A 13024-nucleotide genomic window follows, 5' to 3' on the forward strand; every position below is an offset into this window, starting at 1 on the left:
ATATTAAAAAATGTAGAGTAAAAGAGAGATGATTATTATTATTTTTTGTTTGTTTGTTTCCTGTTGTCTTATACATTTTCCCCCAATTCTATTAGTTTGGGAAATTATGTACTGTAACTCTATTCTTTCTGTAATTACTCCTGAATTCTTACCAAGCCAATTAACAATGTCATAGACAAATAACAACAGAAACTAACTCCCAGTTTTCTCTCCAAACTTAACTATTAACCATAATTCAATATTTTAATTCTACCGTTTAATAACCCTACAAATCAAATATTAATAGTATTACTTTAAGAAAAAAGTGTGTATTTTTATGAAATGTTTATCAATTTCTTTGGTCACCATTCTTTTTTACATTTCAGATAATCCTTTTGGTATCCTTCCATTATCTTCCACATGTCAGAATCCTTCAGATGAGTATTTTAGAATTTCCTTTACTTAGGTCCTTAGTTTTTGTTCACATAAAAATATCCCTGTTTTTGCTCATATATTCGAAAGATCTTTCACAGAATTATAAAATAGTGACTATACAACTTTATGTTGACATGTTCTCCCAGTATTTGAAAATACTACCCCACTTTCTCCTAGCTGCCATTGTTAATATTGAGAAGTTGGATAGCAGTCTATTGGTGTAATCCTTTGTGAAGTGATGTCTTTATCCTGCTTTTATTTTGAACTTCTTTGTCATTTTTGAGTTTTGGGTTTGTTTTCATTTTCAAGTTTTAACAAAAGTGTAGCCTATCCATTGACATATATACATATACATACATACATACATACATACATACATACATATATATATATATATATATATATATATATTTATTTTAATTCTATTTGGTTCGTGATCTTGGTCAGCCCTAGCTCTAATACAGACACTGTTCTCAGGTTAAGACTAGTTTATGGCTTCATGATATTTTAATATGTACATTTATGTGCACGCATGCATTTGTCATTGTGTAGACTGGGAAGAGAACAATTGGGAATGGTAGAAGGAACTCAAGATCTCTCTTATCTGTTCTCTAATTGTTTTGTAGCAGGATGACTTTCCAGAGTACCCAGTCCTCCATACTACAGGAAGGAGTACTGTCCACAAAGAACAATTTACCAAAACATTTTCTTAAAAAAAAAAAAAAAATTCTTTAACCATGGATTTTTCTAGAAGTAATTTCCTTCATTGCTCTTGGATATTTTTTCATTACCATAACTTGTGCCATAAGTAATACAATTTCCCATAATACTACGTTATTTCCCAATTTTGAATAAAGTGCATGCCAATTATAAAATCCAGCTGACTCAGCATACTGGGTCTCACCTGCCTGATAGAGCTATATAGGCCCTCTAAGCAACCCTCACACACAACATTAAAATGATCACAGGCAAAATTTCCTTTAGGCAAAACTTTGTAATTCAGGCAACAGAAGTAGGGGGAAAATCACTACTTCATATTCAGTAATGTGCTGAAGTATTCTCTCCATCAAATGTTTCCACACACCACAGTTCATTGTTTGTATATATGGATAGATATAAAGATAAAAAAAAAAGTTTGCTCAACCAGAAATGACTACAAATACTGCTATGTTTATTCACTTCTTCCTAAACTTTATCTAGGTATTCTCACACCTCATCCTGGCCAGACAAGTTAGGGAATGTCAGAGGATACATATAACTGCTTACATGATACAAAATAGTTGTTTGATATATCTTTTCTTGGATCTGAAGTACTTTCCCTCAAACAGATGTTTATCTAGTTAATAAATTCTTTTATAAAATCTTTTTTTTTAAGGTGTATTTATTTATTCATGATAGATGTAGAGAGAGAAAGAGAGAGGCACAGGCACAGGAGGAGAGAGAAGCAGGCTCCACGCTGGGAGCCCGACGTGGGACTCAATCCCAGGACTCCAGGATCATGCCCTGGGCAGGCGCCAAACCACTAAGCCACCCAGGGATCCCCATAGTTAATAAATTCTTATTATATAATTTAGTTGTTACTTTTTCTTAGTATTTTAGCTATCATAAAGGACTTCATGATAAAATAGTAATAACTCTACTGGCATTTTCTCTTGACCTTCAAATCTGAAAAGGTATTAATGGATATCTCTCATGAATCTTAGACTCTTAATGGAGCATAAGAGTTACATTGACCTTATATCTGGTTTTAGAAAAACATAAACTCAAAGTAAATTTAATTAAATTACCTACTCCACAACCTCTATTCACACTGGAAAATTACATTCTATATGGATAATCACATAAAATTATACAGATGCTAATAAAAAGGCAAAAATTTTTTTTTTCATTTTCCTATAGGGATTACAGAAACATAAAATTCAACCTTAGAAATTTGATGTTTCTTACATAAAAGTACTTTCTCATTTGGACATGCTGTGGGAGCTATTCTAAGTAGGCAAAATTAAAAGAGGAGTGAAGAACAACAAAAATGTAAAGAGGGTGCAAAACTTCTATTAATTATTTCAAAATATTCCTGGCCTGAAATACTATGCTGAACACTTCTCATAATTCCTCAAAATTCTCATTCTCTCATTTGACCCACAGCCCTCTCCTATTTTGGAGTCCAACTTCTCCAGCAACATCAGATTTACCTTCCTAAAAGAGAGATTTTCTAGCCAGAAAAAGTAGGCAGGATGAGAAGCCAGAGAATATCATGGAAGAAGCTTCCATTTAGATGGGGTGGGTCACAGAAGGCCTGCCTGATAAAATCAAATTGGATATGAAACCTGGATGAAATAAGGAAGATACTCAGTGAAGAGTGCTCCAGAGGATCTGTGAGTGCCATGAACAGGCAGTGGGGCTGAGTATGCTTGAGAAGCTCTAAGGAGGCCAGCAGAGGGGGAATAGGAAACATGAGAGAAAATGATTCAGACAGGGGAGAAAGGAACCAGGTCACATAGTATCTTTTTAGTATCTTTTAGTATCATGGCAATGATTTTTTGTGTGTGAAATCTTTGAATAGAGGTGTGATATGGTCTAAGTTATGTTTAAAAGGACCATCTTGGCTGTGATGAGGATAACAGACTCTGCAGAGGAGCAAGAACTTTCCACAGACTGTAGGAAAAATCCCAAACTACCAAGAATGTCAATCAAGGCACTAAAACAGAGGATAGACCTAAATCCTCCAGGTTTTCAAATATTCTGGACTACCTGTTGTTCAGTGAGTATTACACTCCTATGCACATCTTTTTATCTTTGCTGATGCTACTTCTTATACCCAAAATATCATTTATTTTTCTCACTGCTCAGCAAAATTCTACTTATCCCTCAAGGGTGAGCTCAAATGTTACTGGTTTGTAACGCCTACCTCCACGATCCTGGGATATTCGATGTCTTTCCTGCTACTCTTCTATGGTGACAATTTGAATGTGACACAAACTTGGGAACAAAAAGAAAATAGAATAAGGGATATGAAGATAATGAGACATTGTAGGCAATTACTATAACACTATGCAAACAAATGTTGGAATCTCCATAAAAGCAAAAATCAGATATGAAAACTATAATACGTAACACACAGAAATAAAATATTTTGAAGAGAAGGTACATACAAACTTTCCATAATTCCATTGACACTATGCCATTTGAGATCAATCCTACAAAGTTATTAACAACAATAACAAGAAAATTATGTAAAGAGGTAGAGGACCATGGGGCTTACACAAGCTCCACTTCAGGGGTGTGGCAAGTTGGAGACTTTGGGGCAAATCCAAGAAGGCCATTTTTGTGAACTGTAAGCATGGAACACAGTCACGCCTACTCATTTACATACCGTCTGTGGTTGCATTGGTGGGACAACAGCAGAGGGAAGCTATTACTTCAGACCATATGATCCATAAGGTTTGCAGAATCTAAAATGTTTACTAATTGGCCCTTTACAGAGAAGGTTTGCTGACCCCTGTTCTATCCCACCTTACCAGAAGCTCCTTAACTACCTGAGATTCTCAAATCCTGTTCCTTCGGTTCTCAGTGACTATGGGGGCCATTCCTTTTGCCTAGAGCAGGGCTCTCTATCTCCTCTACCCAGCTAAACTCTTTTCTCCCTTAAAACTGAGCTCATACCATCTGTCTAATAAAATGCTCCCCTCTGCCCAGTGTATAGAGAGAGACCCTTCTTGGGTCCACAGCAAGTCATGCATACCTAGAACTTCACACACAGCTCCCTTAATTATTTATTTTCTCCCACCCCAATTAAATATTAGATTGCTGAGAAAAGGAAATGGTTAGGGACTTTGCCTTTCTTCTCCTAATGAACAAATATAAAACTTTTCAACTTACATAGTTGGTATTAGACCCAGACTAACTCTGAGAGACAGTTAAATGAGTCAGAAGGAAATTCAAATTCAGTTCATTGCCTCATACTACTACCATCAGCATGGTAAACTAACTGCATGCCGTAGTTAAGGGAAAAAAACACATAAAGAATTATTGTAATAAAACATAAATGTAGCATCTTTGGTCTTTATGAGGAATTACCTCCAACATGTGATGGAGGTTGCTCTGTCACTTCCAGCTGCTTCCATATGCCTGTAGCCATGACTCACCCGTTCCCTTCCTAATTTGCTGCTTCAAAACTACTTTTAGAGCTGGAAAACAAAACAAACATGTGGTAAAACTAGTGTCTAAAATTAGAATAAATAGGCTTTTAAGGACCTGTGGGATTTTCGTTCACAGGTGCATGAAAAGGGCCGCTCTTCCAAAGACAATTTTTCTAAATTCCAGATTCTTGGCTATGTTCTAAATAGTGTTTTTCTTGAAACAGAAACCTAGTACAATTAACTGGCCTATTATGGAATGGAAAACTGCACCTTGACCTGTTTGAAGAAAAAAAATCTATAAAGACTTTCTGCCTTTAAAAAGAGTAGACTTGATGTTATTAGCAAACAGATGTTATTATCACTGTGCTAAAAAATATGAACCCAATTCTTAATAAGGCTGATACCTTAAAAAATGTTAATATCTGAAACAGAACTCTTTTTATGTACCTATTTATAATCATTAATTCCTAAACCCACTCTCTAGAGATAACAAAAGTCAAATTTCAGGAGTCATTGCCAAGTGAAAATTAAACAGAAATTAAGAAAACAGAGCTTTGGAAATGAAAGGTATATTAAGGGAAATCATTCCATTTTTATAACTCAAGATTTATAAGTTATTATTTACAAAGCCAGAGATTTCATTTCCAGTCTGTATTTTGGCATCTGCATAGAATCATTAATAAATGCTATTTTATACTGAAGAGGAATAAAATCTAGAATAATATTTTTTCTTTAATATTTCCTAATGTTTAAAGCAGTAAAATAATTGTTTTCATCCAATTAGCAAGATAAATATTTTGCTTATATTTAATATGAGAGTCCAAAATATTTCAATCAAACAGTCAAACACAAAATGAAATCTAGTCAAAGTTCTCCTGATTTATAAATCTAAGGAAATAAATTATTTAATACAACAAAATGGATAATACAGGCCTAATTACAGTTTGACAAGGTCAAGAGAATTTCACTTTCCAGTTTTTTTGTGTAGAATTATTGTCCCCTATGAAAAGATTTTCAAATAGTTTCACTGCCATATAAACTTTGCCTCCTCTGTATACATTAGATAGTGGCATTTTTTTGCACACTGCAGTGCTTTTCCTTAGGATTTTTTAAAAAGCAAACTGTATTGTTCATCTAAGTTGTTCATAGACAGAGCTAAAAATACTCACTGTATATAAGACCTCATTTATACCAAAAGTTAAAACAATTCTCTGCATTGGCTTTCCCATTCCAATTCACTCGTAACTTTGGAAATCTGATCCTGGTCCTAGCAAAAGGTCATGAATTTTTTTCTTCAGCGTTTTACTTTTAGTGTTAATGGTGGGATGGAACAAAATCTTAATTCGATTAATGTGGAATTATGTTATTCAGAAGACATTTATAAAATGTATTATAAGATAAAGTCAGGTGACTAAGTTTCCTGCATCAGTACAACTCAAAATAAATAGGCTGATTCATGGCTTTGTCTAAAAACTGAACAGAAATTAAAAACTATGGACTCGTGTAATGTTTTGTTAGCTTATTCAATCTTGTCTTCACTACATTTTAAAAAACAAAGCTAAGTGCTCTGCTTGATTAAGACAGCAGTAGCTTAGCTCTCCTTGTCTCTTATTTGGTCAGCCCTCCTGATTTCTGCCATCTATACATCCATCACAGGCATTAGAAATACTGACAGCTGCAGATGAATCCTGAATTTTAAAAATTCCTGTTCTAAAAAAATAAAATAAAAAATAAAATAAAAATTTCTGTTCTTTAAAATTTGAAGGACCTAACCTTTTGGGGATTTTCAGAACGACATTTTATTCCAGTTTTATTGAGATAAAATACTGTATTAATTTTAGGTGTACAACATTATTGATATATGTATATATTGCAAAATCATCACCATAGTAATGTTAGCATCCATCACCCACAGAGTTAACTATTTTTCTCTTTGATAACTTTTAAGTTATCTACTTTCTTAGCAACTTTCAAATATATAGTACAGTATTATTAAGGATAGTCACCATGGCTTATATTATGCCCCTACAACCTGTAACTCGAAGTGTATACTTTTTGACCACCTTCATCCATTTCCCCCACAATCCCACCACCCATCTCTGGCAAACACTGTTCTGTTTCCACAGGTTCTTTTTTTTTTTTTTTAAGTTACACATATAAGTGAAATCATAGACTATTTTTATCTTTCTCTGACATATTTTACTTAGTATAAATGCCCTCAAGGTCCATACAAGTTGTTGCAAATCTCAGGATTTCTTTCTCTTTTTTTTTATGAATAATATTCCTCTCCGTATGTGTGTGTATGTATGTGATACCACATTTTCTCAGAAATTTATCTTCCTAAATCATTTTTCTTTGGGTCATTTTTGACTTTCATCTAAATTATGGTCAGAATACACTGACATAGTGCTAGAAAAATAATATGCTAAAGTACACAAATTTGTTCTTGGACATTATTGTATCAAATGAATGTGGAGTTAAAGAACTAATTCTGAATTTCAAAACAAGCAAATGAATTTAGCCAATTAACATTGGAAATACTTCTTAAATCATTAAGAAATAAGACTTGTGGTCTGAAAATAGTCTGAATGACAAATGTCAAATGTAGAACTCAATTTTAGGCTTTGAGTTTTTGTTTTAATGACAAAAAAAAAAAAACATTTAAGCAATCATATTGCATCAGCCCATATTTTATTGCTCAGGGGTCACTTAAATAAAAATGATAATATTTGAAACATGAGAACCAACGATAAAACCCAAAATCAATGCTTCTAATGTTTTGATATGTTGTCTTATAATCATTTTAAAAGAACTGCAAATATTTTGAACCAGAAACAGTACAAATTAATGAGCATAAACACAGTTCATTTGCATATTATAAGGCAAAATATGAATGGAGACAATTATGGAAAGGCTGTGTAGAATGGCCTAAGAAACTATCTCACACTCCGGCAAAGTCTTTATGGCAAAAGGTAATCCTCAACCTTCATGTTTCTTTTCATTCTATTGTTACATTAGTGCCTTTGTAAACTGTCTTCTGGGAAATGAAAAAAAAAAAGTCAACCTTGAATACAAAATTTATTATTAATACAGTAACCATGAGGATGACCGCTAAATTAAAAATACCTTTTCCAAACAATTACCAGGGCTAATGTCAACATAATATTGCCTCCTCTTTTTAACGCATTGTCAAGTTTGTTGTTAGCTGTTAAATAAAAGATTATGGCTTATTACACATCTTTTTACTAATAAGCAACTTTAATGAGAACAGTAGTAAATTCATTAAAAATTAAAATAGTTATTTGCATGAGAAAAAATGAGTGATTCTATCAAAGTCTCAAAAGTTTCTCTTGTTGAAAAAGACAAAGCCTTAGGAATGTGTGGTGTAGTGCTCCAGAAGACAGATAAATTTAAATGTCCTTGCCAAATTGGTAACTGCCTTACATAAAAGGGTGACATTCAGTCGAAGACTACAAGGTGGTATAGTTAGGGATTTTTCTTTTTTTGTAAACTGGAGAGATGTGACAGGGAAGGACACTGTAAGGTTAAGCACGAAAGGAAAGCAGATGAAGGTACCACTGGCCCAAAGTGATTCAGCAGCAATAACACAGTAGTCTACTCAGTCTGCCCCATCCATATCTAGTCAACATCCCATTATTTGCCAAGCTTTGGGCAGGGTGCTACAGGGTAAAACAAATGCATACCTGTCTTTACCTCAAGGGGCTTATAAACTAATGTGAAAAAAAGGCATGTACATATAGTAAATTCACTTGTAAGGCACAATTTGACAAAAGGTAGGATATTTGCCTCTAAGAGACAATTGACATTTTAACAAAGTTAAATTTTGTTAGAAAAGTCAAAATTTGAGCTTGTGATATCTAACAATTTGTGAGATAAACCACATTTCTATTCCCCAATGAGTGGCTATTCTACTATAAAGGACAAATTCTGAGAAAATGGAGTGATAGCCACTTAATTAGAGATACAAGTTACTAGAGAAAGCATTGGCCTTTCTAGAGTACCTCCCCCAAATTTAATACAGTTGAAAAAAAAAAAAAACAGAGTCTTCTTTGAACACTATGTTAAAAGTGTAAGTCCCCTACTTGGTCTTCAAAGGTCTACAAAACAAAATTCCAGTTTACTTATCAGTCTCATTTTTCAGAATAAGATGTGATTCTTTCTTCACTTGGAGAATGAGGGTATTAACAATACTACTTCCTAAACTTGTTCTGAGAATGAAATGCATTAATATGTCTAGAACACAACTGTACCTGTATTTTTCTTTTCCCTCAGCTGAAGAGCACATCCATACCCTCTTGTGGATCTGAATTTTTTTCATCTTCAGACTAGTGTTAAGTTCAGCCTCCTCAATCAAATTTTCTCAGACAACATAAGCCCCCACAACCACTTGCTCCAGGGTCCATGACCTCTTCCAACAGATGCACAAAACTTCAAAATTGATAATTAATAAAAGACCTATGTAATAACTCTCACTGTCCTCTAATCCAATCATACTTTCATCTTCACTGCTCTACTAGGCAGTATCCCCTTTAGATCAGGTATCTGAATCCAGGACTTCAAGGGCTCTGGCTCTGATCTTCCTCTGGCCACATCCCTGCCCCAAAGGGGGAGGAGACTGGCAGGCCAACAGAGGATGACTATACTCAGAGCTGCACTTGCCTTCTGGAACAGTACTACCCAACAGAACTTTCTGCAATGATGAAAATGTTAGTTATCTTCACTGTCCAATATGGCAGCCACCAGCCCCATGTGGCTGTTACATATTTCACATATGAAATATGACTAGTGTGACCAAGGATTTTATTTAAATTGATGTACATTTAAGCTTAAACAGCTACATGGAACCAGTGACCGGCCACAATATTGGACACTGAGAATTGTTATCAAAACCACCAATGGGGGCAGCCCAGGTGGTTCAACAGTTTTGTGCCGCCTTCAGCCCAGGGCATGATCCTGGAGACCCAGAATCGAGTCCCATGTCGGGCTCCCTGCATGGAGCCTGCTCCCTCTGCCTGTGTCTCTCTGCCTCTCTGCCTCTCTTTCATGAATAAATAAAATTTTAAAAAAAAAACAAATGGCTCAAAAAAAAAAAATAGACCATCAGTGAATGATTTCCTTGCTCTCAATTCACTATTTACTTGCTTATTTTCATCTTCTTTGATGTTTCATAATATTCAATACTACAGAATAATCACTTCATAGGTATTTGTTTCTTTTGCGCTCTGGAGCACCATACTTCCCTGGGTTTTTTTGCCTATGCTCCTTGTAGTCTTCTTTACTGACTCCACTTACTGTTCTCAAGCTTTTAGTATTGATATTCCTCAGGGCTTAGTCCCATACCCTCTACTCTGTTTGCACTATTTTATGCAATCATACATCAGTATGTCAATCACTATGAAACCTCCAATTCCAAACACAGGTCCCCATGGCCATTAATGTATTTGAAATATTCACTTAGCATCTAAATCTAACAAATCCAGACCAACACTCTTAATTTCTCTCCCTGGTAAAAAGCCATCTCCTCTTATAGTCTTTCCTATGTCATTAAACTATCAACATCTATTTAATAGCTCAAGACCAAACAACCCTCTCTCTTTCATCAACTCCAAACCCAATCCATAAGTGAGAACCTTTCACTAAACTTCCAAAACACCTCACCAATTGGTTTACACGACTTTATCTCTAATATCACAAACCTACTGCAAGTCACCTCCATCTTTAGTCTCATCTCTCAAGAGTCTCCAGACTTGTTTTCCTGCTTCCATGCTTGCTCTCCTCACCAGCCAGCCCAAAGAAGCAGTCACACTTTTAAATAGGAAGTAATGGAAGGATTCCGTGACAGTTGGACGGTCATTTAAATCAAGACTTGAATAAGAGACTGAGGAAGTTGTCAGATACTCAGGGTAAAGAAAAGTCCATGGAGGGGGACAAGCAAGGGACTAAAAGCTATAAATGAAAAATAGCTTTTATTCTAAAAGAAATGGCAAGATGCAGAAAATTTCTAAGTAAGAAGAAAAACCCACTATGTGGAGAATGGGTTGGAAGGGGAAAGAATGGAACTTAGACCCCTAAGGAGGCTGTCAGCACAGTTTGGGTGGCCAACTGCGGAGGTGGAGAGGAATTCAGATATATGGCACATTTAGAAGTTATGAATTTGCTGTGGAGGGTGAAGAAACAAAGGGTATCAAGGATAACTCCTATGGTTTTAGCTTATGAAACTCAACAATGATTGGTGCTACCTACTGAGACAGGGAAGGCACCCTAAGGAACCAATCATTCAGATGAATTGTGGTTGTTGGTGGTGGAGGTTTTACAAGAACATCACGTGGACAGGTTTCAAAAAGGGACAAAGGTCACAGGACAACAATCTATGGAAGTCCTACAAAGACAAGAGTCTTTGGAATTCAAGCTACCGGATACCATTTACTTACAATATCCCACTGATATTCTGGATAGGGGAGAGTTGCCATTCTTGCTAGACAGGTAGAGATGCCAAACAGTTTTATGCATGAGCACAGAGCACACAGCATCTCTCTGATTCTCTCCAGTTACCTTCCAGGACATCCTTTAATACTGCATTAAATCTGTGTTTAGTGTTGGAAAATCTGTGCTTAATCATAGCCAAATGACAAAATTAACTAGTAGCAATAGGGCACACAGCAAGGGTTCATTTTATATAAGAGCATTAGCCATATCACAAGACAGAGAAACAATCCTACTGGAACCTTCAAAATGCATAAATGTTAAAAAAAGAAAAAGTTTAATTTTTGTTACCGTCAAAATCAAAACTACTCATTCACTAGCTCTGATCACACACACAGTTAATCAGCATCAGAAACATCAAATACCTTCAAAAACAGAAACCAGTGACGTAAGTGCCACCAAGTAAGTACAACTGTCCAATTTTAATCTAGACAGATAGCTTAAAGCCATCCATCCACACCATAAATAATGCAAAAAAAATGAAAGATAACAAAGCTAATAAAAGGTTATCTTCATTTTTTTAAAGGTTTGTTTTGTTCAAATTGATTTAAAAAGCACTATTCCTATCCATCTATTCATCTAATTGACCTTTAAAATCTTTGTAAACTCTAAATAAACATTTATCTAAAGTTGGCCAAATTTTATTTCCATGAATAAAAAAATGAATTCTGAAACAGCTTTCTCAGGCAAACCAAAATAAAGGATTATATGACAAGTGACTGAATGTATAATGATATGATGGCCTTTTATAAATTTATTTGTAATAAAACAAACACTGATACTGATCATTAAATTTAAATATCTGATGAAAAACTTTATAATTTTAGATAAAAATAATTAAGACTAAAATGACTTTAGGTTATCTCTTTTAATATTTTTATTATAATAGTTTTGTTAAATCATTTAGACTGCCTTTAATTATGAAGGCTTTTGGTGGGGGAAATTAGATCTTGCTGCTATTCAAAGCACTAAAGACAACTTTCGGCATGCATAATTCTATCATTTATTGTTTCATGAAAACTTTATCAGTAGAAGAATAGATTTTCTTTGTCTTTCATCTGTATTAAAAAAGTTATTGTGCTTCAATTGCATAAAAACAATATGATAAGTAATTATCCAAAAAAAGAAAAATGGAAAAGAGAGATGCACATATCTTACTGGAAAGAAACAACCAATGTACAAAAAATAAATGTTTCTATGTTTTATGAACCTTTCTTAGAAGAATAAAATACCTTTTGAAAAGTAAGAAATCTCCTAAGATTTTAGAGGACTTGAGAGGACTCAAAGCTTGATTCTCTACCACTGCCTGTCATGCTTTGTACTCTCCCTTTATTTTCAAAGAGCTTAACTAGGAAGGCTTCACTGCACTTGGAAAAGTCACGTAGAAAATAAGGTCAAGAGAAAACACACTCAACACTAAAAATTTCAGAATAGTGTTGCTATAAATCTGTAGCACAAGAATCAAAATGATCATGTAAGCTAATGATCCTTTACAGATGATTTTAGATCCAGACTGATTTATTTAGATTTGTCAGAATCTTTTCATATCACAAGTCTTTCGTTATAATTTCTAATGGAATCCAAATCAATGCATGATGGCTCTACTTTTAGATGGGAGTTAGAAGATTGGGTAGAGGAACAGAATGTCAGAAGTTACGTTTATAGATTCACATGAATATCAATGTATAGATATATGTAAGTGGGTGTGTGTGTATATATATGTATATGTATATGTATATGTATATGTATACATACATCTAGAGAGGCAAATTTCCACTTTATGTATTTCTTTCACAAGGACTTATGGCATTAGGAGTCTAAAGTTTAAATTACTCTGGATCAGGGATAATAATGACCTTGAATACCTGGGCACACGGGCAGAACTATACCTCTTAATACCTAAAATGCAGAAATTATGTTTGCTACAAACATCAAGAAACTGGAAATCTGCGAGCTTAACTTTCTTT

At 34.5% G+C, this 13024-nt stretch overlaps 1 protein-coding gene across 11 annotated transcripts in view; it reads right to left on the reverse strand.

Annotated features, from left to right (window-relative positions):
• The window catches only part of KLF12 (KLF transcription factor 12), a 578512-nt gene that overhangs the window by 168180 nt on the left and 397308 nt on the right, over window positions 1-13024 (reverse strand). For 2 of the 11 annotated variants that reach the window (XM_026017722.2, XM_072760699.1), the window contains exon 4: window positions 3323-3393. The exons of 8 other annotated variants lie outside the window; for them this stretch is intronic. The gene's annotated coding sequence lies outside the window, so the exon portion shown is untranslated. Of the gene's footprint in view, window positions 1-3322; window positions 3394-4491; window positions 4602-13024 lie in introns of all 11 variants that reach the window. One more of the 11 variants, XM_026017721.2, reaches the window with a different exon arrangement.

The sequence above is a fragment of the Vulpes vulpes genome, chromosome 6, assembly GCF_048418805.1.
Source record: "Vulpes vulpes isolate BD-2025 chromosome 6, VulVul3, whole genome shotgun sequence".
In the NCBI taxonomy this organism is placed as follows: domain Eukaryota; kingdom Metazoa; phylum Chordata; class Mammalia; order Carnivora; family Canidae; genus Vulpes; species Vulpes vulpes.